The sequence below is a fragment of the Cyprinodon tularosa genome, unplaced genomic scaffold (genome assembly GCF_016077235.1).
Source record: "Cyprinodon tularosa strain WSP-4 unplaced genomic scaffold, ASM1607723v1 ctg555, whole genome shotgun sequence".
Classification (NCBI taxonomy): domain Eukaryota; kingdom Metazoa; phylum Chordata; class Actinopteri; order Cyprinodontiformes; family Cyprinodontidae; genus Cyprinodon; species Cyprinodon tularosa.
The window spans coordinates 335,307-351,387 of NW_024039291.1; the positions used below are offsets into that span (position 1 = coordinate 335,307).

General features: G+C 41.2%; 1 protein-coding gene across 2 annotated transcripts in view; it reads left to right on the forward strand.

Moving 5' to 3' along the window:
* The window catches only part of tenm1 (teneurin transmembrane protein 1), a 349,430-nt gene that overhangs the window by 263,370 nt on the left and 69,979 nt on the right, over positions 1-16,081 (forward strand). The window lies entirely within an intron of this gene.

Here is a 16,081-nt window from a genome sequence, read left to right on the forward strand (position 1 = left end):
GTGCGAATGTTTGAGTTCTTTATTTTTCAACCTTTTGAATCAGTAGCGTCTGGAAACGTAAAATGGATTCTGTGGAAATGTTGTCGTCCTTTTTCCGTCTCACATCTGCACAGAATCACCGTCCCTCACATTACAGCATTACTTTCCAAAAGGTCTTGCATATTTTATTTGATCATTTTTCAATGCATATAATTTGGTTTTTGTTTCATTCCTTGATTTTTTTATAAGTTAAAAGATATTGATATATGAAAAAAAGCCAACAGGGATTTTAGTCTGAGGCACCAAAAACAGTCGTGGGAATTTTGGAGAGATTAGCAGCTCAGCTGAAGGTTTCTGTTGACAAAATGTCTGAAATAATCAACATGTGGAAAAAGGTGAATGTAGATCAAACTAAAGCTTAGCTTCAGTGGCTAACGTGGCAGAAAGCTAACGCAGCAAATCCGCCTCCTCACTTCATCCTGACTCATCATCCTGGGACAAGCTGCTCAAAGTTGATGCAAAGATTTTATCCTGAGAAGCAAAGTCGCTAGAAGCTGATGAATAATTTTGAGACGGAGGCCGAGGAAAACGACCCAAAAACACGCAGAGCATAAAACCAGAGATCAGGTGAAATAGTTTCAATCAGAAACACATTTTTTATTTTCCATCTTCACTTTTAAGCACGTTTATGTAAACAGGAATAACTGAGGAGTTCATGAGCTTAAGCACATTTAATGAGATCTATAAAAACACTTTATATCTACAATAAAGCTAAAGGTAAAAAGACTTAATGCCAAACATCCAACCAGCCTGCTGGGGGAAACCAGTTGATGCTTCCAGGTGGCTTCAGGGGAATAACAGGGATAAGAATTAGATAAAAACATGTATGCATATTCTGCACCTAAAATATGAATATTAACAAAGTATTAAACTTAAAGGGACCTTAAAACTCTGAGTGATTTTTATGGGAGATTTTGCAGAATTCAGCTTCATCATTAGTCTTAAAAAAAGAAGAAAAGACATTTAGCTGCATTTAAAGGTGATTCTCCAAATTATTAATAATAATTCCTTATGAGGTTTATTGACATTTTAGTTATAATTTTTCTTCCTTTATCACAATACTACCCTGAGTTGATCTATTACATAAAATCCCAATGAAACGGCGTCATAATTGAGCTTCCATGACAAGAAAAGCGGTGTGAATACTTTGCAGGTAAACTGACAGGTTCTTCTGCAGGGATTTTCATATCCTGTTAAAACTGTAAACCTGTTTTCATGCGTTCGATCTTCGACACGCTGAGCTTGATAAAACGCAGGCGGTTTATCAGGGGAACAAACCAAGCTCCGCCTTTTCTCTGCTTTCATGCACTTTTACTGGAACAACAGGAAGGCATGGATGATTAAAGATTTTTATTTATTTTTATTTATGTGCAAATCATTAATTAGTGAGAACCAGAGAATGAATGCTGTTTTTAAACCAATATAATTCAGATTAAGTTTGATGTTGAAATGAATGATGCTGGATTGTAGGAATGTTTCCTGGGAGGTAAAAGCTCCACAGCCTTCCTTCACCCCTGATTGGGAAGTTATATTTTCACTAATTTCACCAATCACTCCAAGCTTTGTTACTCGTTGAAATTATAAAAGCAATTGTGCTTCTAGAAGAAGAATGGGGGGGGGAAGCGGCCCATCCTGAGGCATTAAAATGATGCTATTTGGTTCAAGGATTCGACTGTGAGCTCCCAGAAAAACACCCCATCATGTTCACAGCGGGCTGGAAAAGATTGATGGGTTCATGCTGCTCGTACCCTTTGCTCTACCCGCCATCAGGATTATAAAAACAAAAACTAATTTAACCTGGAAACTCGTTTTTATTTTCACTCCATAATCATTTCATTTTGGTTATTATTGCAGATATTCAAGTTAATTCAATTCTATTCAGTTTATTTCTATAGCTCCAATTCACATCATGTCATCTCAGGTCACTTTCCAGTTCACCAGATCATCCAGTCAGATTGATTCAAAGTTTTCTATCTAAGGAAAACCAGCTGATTGCATCGACTCATTGAGTCTTCAGCAATCCCTCACACTAAGCATGCTTGTAGCGACAGTGGACAGGAAAAACTCCCTTTGAACAGGAAGAAACCTCCAGCAGAACCAGGCTCAGTGTGAGCGGCCATCTGCTGAGGCCCACTGGGGTTCAAGGAGACAGAAGCAGACATAGAAAAAGAAGCATAGATACAAAAGGCAACTGTCAACCAGCTCCACAGGCGGCCCCGTCCAGGAAACACACAGCCAGGCAGACGAGCTCCGAGCCAGCTCCCATGTCAGAGGATGAAGAGAGCACATCCAGTTAGTCACAGTCAGAGAAACAGGACTACACTGGAAAACAGGCCAAACTCCAACATCTAGAAACAAATATTTCTAGTTAATCTTGTGGGTGATAATTTGTTTTCCATGCTGTGACTAAACTCCAAATGAACAGAAGCAGGTTGTTCTATTGGAAAAAGGTTGGTTTTATGGATGTTTGCTAGAACAGCGTATGAAGGCACAGGTGTGAATAATAAAACTAATAATGATGGCTCAGTCCTCTCAGGTGCTCCACTTCCAGCTCCTTTGGATTTTTCATGCTGATTTGCTGTCAGCCCATAAGAGGCCATCACTGATGCTGCTGCACCTGTGTTTTCCTTTCTGCAACAACTCACCTTTCCTTCAATAGGAGCTCTGCTACTTATGATGCCCACAAAACACTAAAGGAGAAGCCCTGAAAATAAAGGAACGATCTGTTTTGCGGTGCAGTTGCTGGTCCACAAATTGCAGGACTTATAGATAATATGTTAGGTGAGCATTATTTAGGCTTGGCAGCGTGTCCTCCTTTCATTTAGTCAGTCTTCACCCTGAGCTTCACTGCAGCACTTTCTTTCTGTTTCCATAAAAGTTGTCTAAAAATATACAGAACTACACACACAGGTGTTCTCACTTCCAGCCCAATTAGAACTCGTTTTTTCTGCTGCATTCATCTCATGTTGGAGCAACGATAGTCAGGTGTAAAAGGAAGATCAGTGATGGTGCTGGATGGGTGTGGAAACAGAGTGAGCTGTGTGGTTTTGGCTCTGGCTGAACTTTAATGTCTCTGGTTGGATATTGATCCTGGAATTGCTCCTGATATATTGGTGGTTTTTTAAATGTGGGCATGATGGAGTGAGTCCAGCATGTTCACAAGAAATAGTGCATTGTGCGGATGTGTTGTGTGAAGGCATCATTTGATTTGTGCTTCTTCTCTCTTTGTCGGGTCAGTGAGTTTCATCAGAGCAGAATGTGTCAATAAAAAGCTTCCTGGAATTTAAAAAAACACAGTTTATTAACGCCAAGGAGTCAATTACTCCATAATTTGAGCTTCAATGATCTATTACAGGGGAGCAGCATCGGTTATTTTAGGAACTGATTAATCTATCAACTGTTTTTTGATCAATTTAAAAATAAATTAACATTTCTAAATAAGCAAATGTTTGGAACTTCAGAAAAAAATGCATTTTGAATTAAAAAGTTACAATTATTGACATATTTTATTTAGTGTGGCACTACTCTAGTTATTGATTTAATTCAATCAACTAATTTATTCTTAATGATTTAATAATCAACTATTATTAATCTATATTTGTCTGTTTGAATGTTTTTGTCTTTTATCTTCTTAAACGCGCTGATAAATTTAATAACTTTAGTTAAGTTAGTTTAAAAAGCCTAAAATAAGCTCGTTTTATGTTGCATCAAAGAACCTCATCTTACAAATATGAAAAACTTTAACTTTACGACATTTATTCAAAGAGCTTTTATCTCAGAAAACATTTGTTTTCTCACTAAATCTCTATCAGGGATCTATATTCATAACTCCTGCGATCAATTCTTTGCAAACCCTCATTTCCCAGTTTGGCAGCACTTCCTCTTCTCCTGTTACGTTTAACAATGTTAGAGTATGAAGATCTTTACTCATTCCTCCTTCTAAACTGTCCTGCTTTCTCTATAATGCTCTTATTTTTCTGTAGTTCATCCTGAAACCTTTGCTAGAAGGAAAAGTCTGTAAAGGTAAAATCCTACAGGATCCATATCATGCAGAAATAATCATGAACATCATCTGGTGGATCAGATTTTATTACAAATATCCTTGCATAAAATTCTGAAACCGATTTTAACAATTTAAAATCGAATAAATCTTGAAGATGTTTATGTTGTTTATGTTTGGAGGTGCTGACACTTTCCCAGCAGATTATTAGTAAGTTTAAAGCTGCTCTTTTTCCACTCAGACTGCATCAGTGGCTGCTGGCTGGACCAGTTTAGCTCATCCGATTCTTCACCAGGATCACCAGTCTTTCACAATCATTTTCACATCAGAGACACCAAAAGCAGAGAAGACAAAAATACCTGCAGCTGCTGCACAGCTAATGAGAGCGATCAGTGTTGGAGTGACTGACAGACGTCGGTCGGATTGTTGATGGCGCCGCCGGTCTAAACCAGCGTCGCTTCACGCAGTGAAACCAGCAGCGATAATGAGCCTCCTTTGAAAGTGTGTGAAGTTTAATATCCAACCAGAGTCAGCCAAAATCAGCTATGTCCCATCAGACTGGCAAAGGGAATATTTACTTTTTACAAACTGACAGTAAAATCTAATATTACTACTAGAGGGGAGAAAATGATGGACTGATCTCAGATCAGATAATCCAGACTATCCCTAAAAAATCTGAATCCTCTCACATGTCCTCCTGGTTTATTCAGCAGCTCTTCATCTTAGTCCAGTCTGACCACAGAGCACGGCATCAACTCAAGAGTTCACCAATCTGCACGTTTTCATGTCGGTGATAGTGAAACACCTGAAGCTTTTCCTGGTAGCCTCTAAAACTAGCGGTTGCCATGTGGATAGCAGTGACTGCTTGCTCTGCAGACTGGCTGACCCCATGCTGCAGCTCTTTGTTGCTGCTCTGTAATATTGAGCTGCAGCAGCTGTGGGGTACCGTCTTCTCTTCCCGTTTGATTCGTAGCTCAGAGAAACGGACCTTTGTGTCGGATTAAATTTACACCTCAGGGAAACAGAAAGAGTCACATTCCTAATTAGAAGTTCTTACATCCATTTAAAACACCTATTACCTTTTTTATTAGATTAAAAAAATCACACTTTTACATATTGATATTATCGTGTTTTAGATGATCCTGTCCTAAATCACTTTAAGCTGCAAACATTTGTGTTTCTACTGATTATGATACAGAAAATAAAACCGTCTGATTCCCTGAATGTTCACCCAAACCTCAGCATCAAGGCTGACTCTGGTTCCAATGTTAAAATTTAAAGTTTTAAGTATTTTTTTTTTTTTTTTTAAGATTTAAATTATATATTTATTTTATAGTCATAGTTACAAAACAAAAAGTATTTATTAATTAAAATTTCTTTTTAACGTAATAATAATAAAGGAATGCATTTTTAAATGCATCTATGCAATGTTCTATGGTTTGTAGATTTAAATTTACAATATTTTAGATTCTACAATAATATATGTAACAAAATATGTATATTAAAAAGGTTTGAGGGAAAACTGCTGTAATCGCTGCATTTACAGGAAACACAACAATTTAACCTGTGAGCAAATTTCCTGAAAATCACTTAATATTCTTTATAATTCTCAAGTTTTTGTTCATTCAGTGAAAAAAAGGTCAAACTGAAATGGAGAATTTATAAAATCAGTTTAAATACTTCATGTATTTATGTTCAGATGCCCAAATGATTCTTCTGCTAAACTAATTAACTGATGCTCGTTAAACCTGCAGCTTCCTGTTCATTTCTATGACAATCGCTCACAAAACAAAAGAAAAAGAAAGTTTTTGATATAGAAATAAAGGATGTTAAACATCAGTTAGCAGCACAAAGACGACCAAGAAGAAAGCTCCCAGATGCTTGAAGCAAAATAAAGATGAAAAAATCCAAGACAAGCAAATATGTGTTTATGAAAACAATGTAAATAAAATGAAAACTGCTAAATGAGCTTCAACGCTTCAGCACCGATGTTCAATTAAAAACCAAATCCTTCCATCTGTCCTTTTGGATGAATTTTTTATTGATCTATTTTTATGTCCTGATTGTTTAAAACATTTTCTGTGTTTAGCCTTGTGAGCAGCTTTAGTTAAACAATGAAGGGTTTCAGCGGCTCTTTGATTCCATAAAACGTCTCTGATCCAAAACAGCAGCAGAACTTAAAATGTAAGAAAAGCAAATGCAGGTTTGAAAGTATAGAGAGTGACGTAGATCTGACCAACTATTGTCCGCCCACAGAAATCTGAAGCAACTCCCATCATCTTGTTGCTGATGACCGGCTTGGTTGCTTATTTCGTTCTCCTGCACAGCTCTGCCCAGTTTCTCATTATCACTCATCATATCCACCTGTTCCAGCTTCTATTTAAGCTAAAAAACGAAGTTAGTTTTAACATTATTCCTTCCTTTGCACCCACAGACTGTCCAGAACGTGCACAGTCTGCACCCACAGACTGTCCAGAACGTGCACAGTCTGCACCCACAGACTGACCAGAACGTGCACAGTCTGCACCCACAGACTGTCCAGAACGTGCACAGTCTGCACCCACAGACTGACCAAAACGTGCAGAGTGCGCACACAGACTGACCAGAACGTGCAGAGTGCGCACACAGACTGACCAGAACATGCACAGTCTGCACCCACAGACTGACCAGAACGTGCACAGTCTGCACCCACAGAATGACCAGAACGTGCACAGTCTGCACCCACAGACTGACCAGAACGTGCACAGTCTGCACCCACAGAATGACCAGAACGTGCACAGTCTGCACCCACAGACTGTCCAGAACGTGCACAGTCTGCACCCACAGACTGTCCAGAACGTGCAGAGTGCGCACACAGACTGACCAGAACGTGCAGAGTGCGCACACAGACTGACCAGAACATGCACAGTCTGCACCCACAGACTGACCAGAACGTGCACAGTCTGCACCCACAGACTGACCAGAACATGCACAGTCTGCACCCACAGACTGACCAGAACATGCACAGTCTGCACCCACAGACTGACCAGAACGTGCACAGTCTGCACCCACAGACTGACCAGAACGTGCACAGTCTGCACCCACAGACTGACCAGAACATGCACAGTCTGCACCCACAGACTGACCAGAACATGCACAGTCTGCACCCACAGACTGACCAGAACATGCACAGTCTGCACCCACAGACTGACCAGAACATGCACAGTCTGCACCCACAGAATGACCAGAACATGCAGAGTCTGCACCCACAGACTGACCAGAACATGCACAGTCTGCACCCACAGACTGACCAGAACATGCACAGTCTGCACCCACAGACTGACCAGAACATGCAGAGTCTGCACCCACAGACTGACCAGAACATGCACAGTCTGCACCCACAGACTGACCAGAACATGCACAGTCTGCACCCACAGACTGTGCATGTTCTGGTCAGTCTGCACCCACAGACTGACCAGAACATGCAGAGTCTGCACCCACAGACTGACCAGAACATGCACAGTCTGCACCCACAGACTGACCAGAACATGCACAGTCTGCACCCACAGACTGACCAGAACATGCACAGTCTGCACCCACAGACTGACCAGAACATGCAGAGTCTGCACCCACAGACTGACCAGAACATGCACAGTCTGCACCCACAGACTGACCAGAACATGCAGAGTCTGCACCCACAGACTGACCAGAACATGCACAGTCTGCACCCACAGACTGACCAGAACATGCACAGTCTGCACCCACAGACTGACCAGAACATGCACAGTCTGCACCCACAGACTGACCAGAACATGCACAGTCTGCACCCACAGACTGACCAGAACATGCAGAGTCTGCACCCACAGACTGACCAGAACATGCACAGTCTGCACCCACAGACTGACCAGAACATGCAGAGTCTGCACCCACAGACTGACCAGAACATGCACAGTCTGCACCCACAGACTGACCAGAACATGCACAGTCTGCACCCACAGACTGACCAGAACATGCACAGTCTGCACCCACAGACTGACCAGAACATGCAGAGTCTGCACCCACAGACTGACCAGAACATGCACAGTCTGCACCCACAGACTGACCAGAACATGCACAGTCTGCACCCACAGACTGACCAGAACATGCACAGTCTGCACCCACAGACTGACCAGAACATGCACAGTCTGCACCCACAGACTGACCAGAACATGCAGAGTCTGCACCCACAGACTGACCAGAACATGCACAGTCTGCACCCACAGACTGACCAGAACATGCAGAGTCTGCACCCACAGACTGACCAGAACATGCAGAGTCTGCACCCACAGACTGACCAGAACATGCAGAGTCTGCACCCACAGACTGACCAGAACATGCAGAGTCTGCACCCACAGACTGACCAGAACATGCAGAGTCTGCACCCACAGACTGACCAGAACATGCACAGTCTGCACCCACAGACTGACCAGAACATGCAGAGTCTGCACCCACAGACTGACCAGAACATGCAGAGTCTGCACCCACAGACTGACCAGAACATGCACAGTCTGCACCCACAGACTGACCAGAACATGCACAGTCTGCACCCACAGACTGACCAGAACATGCACAGTCTGCACCCACAGACTGACCAGAACATGCACAGTCTGCACCCACAGACTGACCAGAACATGCACAGTCTGCACCCACAGACTGACCAAAACGTGCACAGTCTGCAGTGCAGATGGACCTGTTCTCTGTAATTCTCAGTAATTATATCCTAAAGTGCTGAAGAAAGTTCATAAGAACATGTTCGTTTTTAGCAAGCAAAACATAATCCTGACCATTAAAGCTGGACTAATAGATCAAGCATGGCTTCCCCGGGCTTACAGAAGAAAATAGAACTTGTAACAGCTAAACTAAAATTATAAAACGCCTGTCATGATTCTATTTCTCAGTGTGGATAAGTCTGTAGATTCAGCTCTGATTCTCTCCACTCTATGCATTAGAAAAGCTAATTAAATTAATGCACATATTTCAGACATTAAGCCTGGAGTGTCAATATCGTTTGGTTAATTGTTCCAGCCTCTTACATCGCCTGACAGCAGTCGATTCCAGCAGTCTGTCCTTTGTGTTTTTCTACTACATCTCTATTTGCCTTGTTCTGCCCTGTGTGCTAAAATAAGTGTAGCATCTCAGCCTCTGTGATATCTCATATATTACATTTCATTTTGCTTCCTCTCTCTTCCTTGCAAGGCATTAGAGGAGCAGCGCAGCTAAGAGAAATCCCAAATTCTCTTGTAGACCAAAATGAGATTTTATCAGATGTGGACAGCTGAGAATGACAGCTCACCAAATGCTGGAGCTGGATCCTGGGCCTCAGGTGGCTCCCCTCTCAACCTGAACCTTATTGGGTGAGCATGTTTAAAAAGCATCAAAGCTGCTGTTTGAGGCCTCCTGAGGGACTTATGACTGGATCAGTTACATCAACTAACATGTCCTCACTTCAAAGACGCCTCCGTGTTGCTTCTCATTTTTAGTTTAGTCGTATTTCATTTAGATGTGGGAAGAAGAATTTTCTGCGACCAAGCTTTTATTTATTTATCACATACAGTATGTACATCTTTATATAAACGTAGGCTACTGCTACTGCTTCCAACTAAATTTTAAGATGTAGATTTACTGTTTATTTGGATATTTATATAATTCCCCATATTATGCTGTATTTGAAAAAATAAAATATTAACAATGAGGCCCAAAGAGCCAGGAAAATCTTACATATTAGGTCAAACGCAGGAGCCAAAAAGCTCTTTATTAAGCCCTCTTCTAAACAACCTACTTTCTATTTCCACGCCTCCATCCTCCCAAAGGCCGCACCCCCACAACCCGCAACCATGACGACCAGGCAAAAAAATGGCCTAGGAGCAGAGAATGCAGAGAAGCGAGACATTATGGAACTTCCCACCTGTCGTTTCTAGTTTTCTCCATTTCCTCAACTATAACAAATAACAGCGATGAATAATCTTCATTCTCTGCTTCCTCTTCCTCCTCCATACTCAGTGTGAAAATGCATCCATACGCTGCTGTCTGTGTGTCTCAGGTCTGATGTAAAGCATAGATGGAACTTTCTTAGAGGCTGGCAGCTGAGTTTTTTCTCAATAATCGGAAAGCAAAAGAAATTTGTTCTTTTCACCAATTCTATTTAGTCTATTTCTATAGCTCCAATTCACATCATGTCATCTCAGGTCACTTTCCAGTTCACCAGATCATCCAGTCAGATTGATTCAAAGTTTTCTATCTAAGGAAAACCAGCTGATTGCATCGACTCATTGACTCTTCAGCAATCCCCCACACTAAGCATGCTTGTAGCGACAGTGGAGGGGAAAAACTCCCTTTGAACAGGAAGAAACCTCCAGCAGAACCAGGCTCAGTGTGAGCGGCCATCTGCTGAGGCCAGCCTGCTGCCCTGACCTAAACTTCAGCAGGATCAGTTACTCCATCCACTGTTAGATGTGGATGATCTGCCTGAATGTTTCAAAAGAGCATCATGCTGATATATATTACTGAGGCCTCTGTTTGAAATCAATAATATTCCAACAGTTTTCTGGTAGGATTGGTTACCTTAAAGCCGTACTAAAGACCTCTGAGCTTTGATTGATGTTGGCGCCCTCCAGTGGAAAAAAGCTGTATTGCTTTGGCTGAAGAAGGAGCATCATGGTAGAGTCCTGTCCTCCCGATTAGCTACAGATGGATTGAACTACATTTCTGTTTCCAGTGGCTGTGAAAAATCAAGGTGATGAATCTCACTGTGGTGAAACATGTTCATATGATGACGTTGAAAATAAGAAACTTTTAAATTTGGTTTCATACCATGTTCCTGCACCACAGCCGCCTGAGTCGTTAGCGAATGACGTGGTGAGTAGTTTTAAGGCCTTAAAACATAGAAATATAATGCTATGTTTGATTATTTCACAGTGAACACATGTTTGGGTCCCAGCAGGAAGGAGTTGAATTGCCTGAATATCAACGCTGCACAATTTGCATCAATACAGTCTCTCATTAAAACGTTGCATCGAATTCCGTTGCTTTATGTAGCAGGGGTACTGCCCCCTCCCCAAAGTCGCTTAGTGTCAGTGACCGACCCTCAGACCACGACAGAGGAGTCATTCAACTAGTGGGAGGTCTACGAATAATTACAAAAGCTCTGAAAATATTTGATAAAGTTTGAAATGTGTTGGTTTATGTCTAGATAACCGTATTTGGTGTAATTTCTGTCACGCTATGAATATGGAGGCGACATTCTGTTTTACTTATTTTGTTTCCAATATCTAAATCCTGGAAATATTTTGATGAAAAAACGTTATAATTTTCATACAAATTAAGATATATTTTTTTACATTTTTTAGACAGACTTTGCCACAAACTGCATTCCTAAAATCAAGCTCTCCTCCTAAAGTAAAAATATAAAATTATTCCAATGTTCCTTTAATACAATCAAATTAAAAAGTGGAATTAAACCTCATAAAAAAGCCCTTCATAGAATACTATTTAAAAGGGAATCGAATTATTCTAATTCTGCACGGGCATATTTAACAGAGGTTGTAAAACTCTACTAGTTATTTAGTTTGCTGTGGATGTCTGATATTCCTCATATTCTCTCTCATCAAGGATAACTTAGAGTCCTGGGAGGGCAGCTCTGGGAGGGCAGCTCATTCCATCAGGGCAAAGGCCGGCCCAGAAGTGAACACAATGTCTGTAAAACATTGTTTATTTTTTAACATCTGTAAACAAAAAAGGCTGAGAAAGAAATCTAAAAAATAATGAATAAATAAAAAGTTCCTGCCCCAGTCTATGACCAGCTCCTTGGTCTTGGAGATGTTGAGCTCCAGAAAGTTGGAGCGGCACCGGGTGGCCCCTCGTCCCCCAGGAGACTCCTGTCCTGCTCCTCTCTGTTGTCCCTGATACACCCCACCATGGCTGAGTCATTTTCAATCTGACGCAGCTCAGAGTTGTGTCAGAAGTCTGGTGTTTAAGGTGAAGAGGACAGGGGTCAGCACTGGGCCCTGGGGGGCTCCAGTGCTGACCACAGTGTCAGAGATGGTGTCTCCCAGCCTGACATACTGTGGCCTGAATGTGAGGAAGCTGGAGATCCAGGCAACCAGGCAGGGTCTGAGAAAACACTGAAAAGTTGTTGAAATGTTAATAAAGCTTCATTTCTGGATTACATTTTTATCTCAGATTATAAAATATGTTCTTTTCCTGCAACAATAATGGAATAAAATTCCCTCCATAGATTCACCCTGTTAGACACACTGAGCCAACATGTTCAGCAAAATAAGACACAGCGACACGTTACTTTAAAAGAAGAAGCTTTCATTTTTTTATGCTTTTGCAATAATAGTTATTCATAAGTAATCTATTATGTTATTTACTGAAAACATATTAAGGTCACGCTGAAGGGTTATTTTCTTTTGGCAAATGTCCTCCTGCACCATTAAAAATGTTTCATTGTCTGTGGTGTGAAAGAGATATGAAAGCACATTCTCTTTATATGAAGCAATATTTTAACCTTTACCCTGAAAATCAAACCCTGATCAAAGACTGTCCAAAGTTTAAGGCCAAGCTGAGCCAGAGAAAAAACGCTGAGATTGTTTCCAGCGAATGCATCAGAAACAGGAGACGTCTTTGTAAATGTGTTGGTATATCTGTTGGTCGGGGAGGGGTGGCTCAGTGGTTACCTCTGAGGAACGTAGTGCAATCAATCCTACAGTACCTTCATCCTCAGTACGTAGGAACATGCTGCATCTGTGGCGTTCTCTAATAGAAACCCTGGCCTCTCACTCCTCCACTGCTAAAAGGTGTTTCATACTCTTCCAGTGGCTGCGGTGGACGGCCTCTCTGCTGGGGCTATTGTGTCAGAGTAACCAGCGCTTAGAGACACTCTGATTTCTGCCTGGAGCCCCCAGTTTCCCTGTCATCTGTCTCCCAGTTCCTCCTCATTCTCGTCCTCTTCCTCTCACACCCTCTTCCCAATGGTAATGAGTGGTAGACTTCACAGAGAAAAGCCTGTCTGATTCTTTTTTGAAGTTGTTCTTCTGTGATTCTTCCTCCACTGATCTCGTCTTGTGTCCTCTGGTGAGCTGCCTGCTCCAAATTGGAGCGGCTCTTTTATTTTTTCCCTCTTTGAAACTAGTTTTCCGCCTGCCTCATTTTCAGCCATCCTATCAACAGTTCACTCCTTGTCTGCATTTAGCAGCAATGTAGGTGTTAACAATGCACCCGATCCATGCTATATAATATTGTGCGATGCATCAACAGTGAGTCTGCATTGCCCTGTTATGCAAGCTGCAGGGATTCGCCTGTGTCCTTGAAGCAACACTTATGAATCCCCGATCTGGGACATTGTTTAGATTTGGCTCCATGCGCTGTTCTGCACTCAATTAGCTTAGTAAATAAAAGGCCTTGCTCCATTTAGAAAGGATCCCGTGTCTGACATGAAAGAGGTTTGAGTCTCACAGGACCCCCCGCACCCCCCGCACCCCCAGCCTTGGCTCTCTTCTGTACTCCCTTTCTGTTCACGGCATGTCCGTTTTTTTATTTTTACTTTTGTTGATCAATGTTTCTGTGTCTGTTTCATGTTTTTGGACAGATGAGTTCAGAGTGAGTCTGCTGCTAACGGAGGGATTAGTTATTGCTGGTTGCCCTGTGCAGGTCTTATCTAGTGTGTGTTTACTAGTTCCAGACACCAAAGCTGACATCCACAGAGAGAGGAATGTGCATTTGTGTGTGGGTTACTCTACAGACTCTTCCTCTGACCCACAGGGGGCAGGCTAATGCCCTTATCAGGAGCTGACATACTGCCACCACATTTCTCCCTGTTGCCCTGCTGGCCTCTTTCTCCTCTTCTCTTTTTTCTGTCTTCTGCTTTCTTTCAATCTCTCTTTCTGTCTCTGTCTTCCCTGCATAGACAGACAGAGACGCATGTGTCTCCTTCTCACCCAGTGCTGCAAGGCTTGCTGTAGGTGTTCAGATACCCGGGTTGCCGAATTAAGCTGTTTGGTTTTAAAAAGTTGCAGATTTTAACATGTCAAACTGCCAGAATGTTAAAAAATGGGGGAAAAGAGCCACAGCCAGGAGTAAAAAGGCTTCACATCTTTTGCACATCATTGCTCAGCTACCGCCAGACCACCATGCAGCCAGACTACGCATTGGGCCGCTGGTTGACATATAAGCAGCTTAAGTTAATGAATATCTCCACATTCTAGGTGCTGTTTTCATTTCTAGGCATGGGTTGAAGTGAGGCGGTATTTATAGGAGGGTTTCAAGCTTCTGTATTTCTAAAGGTTCTTCTTTAGATCAATAGGAAGCGCCTGGATTCTGCATGGGCAGCTGCAGCATTCGATCAGTCGCTTTATAACTGGAACTTATAAATAAACTGAGGAAAAATGAACAATTTCAATTCTTCAACCCTACTGAAATAAAACCACTGCAGTCTAAAGATCCCAGGAACTCAGTAGAAACTTTTCAATTATTTTCCCCTAAATTCACTTTACTTAACTGCTTTCAACAACTTGCATCTATATCCTTGTTTTTACAAAACAAATCTTTTCTTTAGTTTTGAACAACTTACGTATTTTTGTCTTGGCTTAATCTAAGAAATCTTTAGAAAATACCGCATGTATCCAAAGCGTACCGTTTTAAGCACACCTAATAAAGACACCAACTGTTTGCTACCTGCTCGTTCTACTAAAAGTTCTACTAAATCATTGCACAATTTAACTCAGGATTCAGATTAAAATATAGTTAAAAGCTACAGTTAAAGTTTGCGTGTGCTTTGTGTATAAAATCACCTCAAACATTCTGAATGATGGGTTTTCTATGATGATGTGGTTGTGTTTCCTTTTGGGCATTTCAGACTCTTTATGGGGACAAATCATCCACTACAAGTCAAATCAAAATGTTTTATATTTATAAATGTTGAAGGAATGCATTAACTGGTTTCTCCAAGTATTTATCAAATTAAACTGTGATCTATGGTATTATAACCCTTAAGAAGGTGCAGTGAGTCTCAATTGGTGAATTTTATTGATTTTTTGTTAATTTAATGATCTAACATGAAATTGCTGATTAATTTTAACAGCTGCTCATTTTTAAAGGACGAATCAGCCAACAAACTTATATAACAAACAAAAAAGGCAAATTGATACCAAACAAGGTAATGATAACATTAGAGTATCATCAGGTCACATAAACATGATCAACAGGGCGTCTGCCAGCATCCTGGGCTAACTTGTCACAGTAGGTGGTCTTTATGAAAGTTAAACATTACAATTTACACTTTAATTAGAATCTGTTTATAACTGATCCCTTTTATGACATCTAAGGAACCGCATATAAGCAAAGGTAGTAATGAAACGATGACCAAATTACGGCCTTGATATTGCCACATGTTCTGTATTTAAATCCCGGACAAGACCCCACTTTGTCAAGAACTGACTTACAGTTTCCTGTCGAAAATGGAGTTAAAAGTAGGTTTTAGTTTTCAAAGAACAAAAGTATAAAGTATATATTCAGAAGATAAGAATAACAGCTGATATGCCAGTTTGATTTGCTGCTTACAATGTTTTCTTTGTTGCATTAATTTGTCCCGTTAGACCAAAACATTTTATGTAATTCAAAAACAATTGTTTTATGAGTTCATTTATAAATAAAAGGCTTCAAGTGTGAAGTAGAATCTGGGCTATTTTTATTGCAACGCCTCTACAGGTAGATCTTGCTTCCCACCAAAGTGGAGGTTGGGGGTCTTGGCCTTAAAAAGCTTGGAGACCACGGCTCTAAAGACTGACTGTGGGGGGTGGGGAGAGAAGACTGATGGAGGTAGGATGAAGAAACAGTCCTTCTAGGGTTAAGGCGAGGTTAAGAGCATTATCACTATATCGTTTGTCAACCATTTTTCTTTATCTTTGATGTTGATTAAAAACAGCTTGTATCCACTGCCTGATTCATTGTAGCTCGCAGCACATCTAGTCCCTGACTGCAGTTTGCGATGGAAATGTAAACAAAAGTTCAGATTCACTTTGCTTC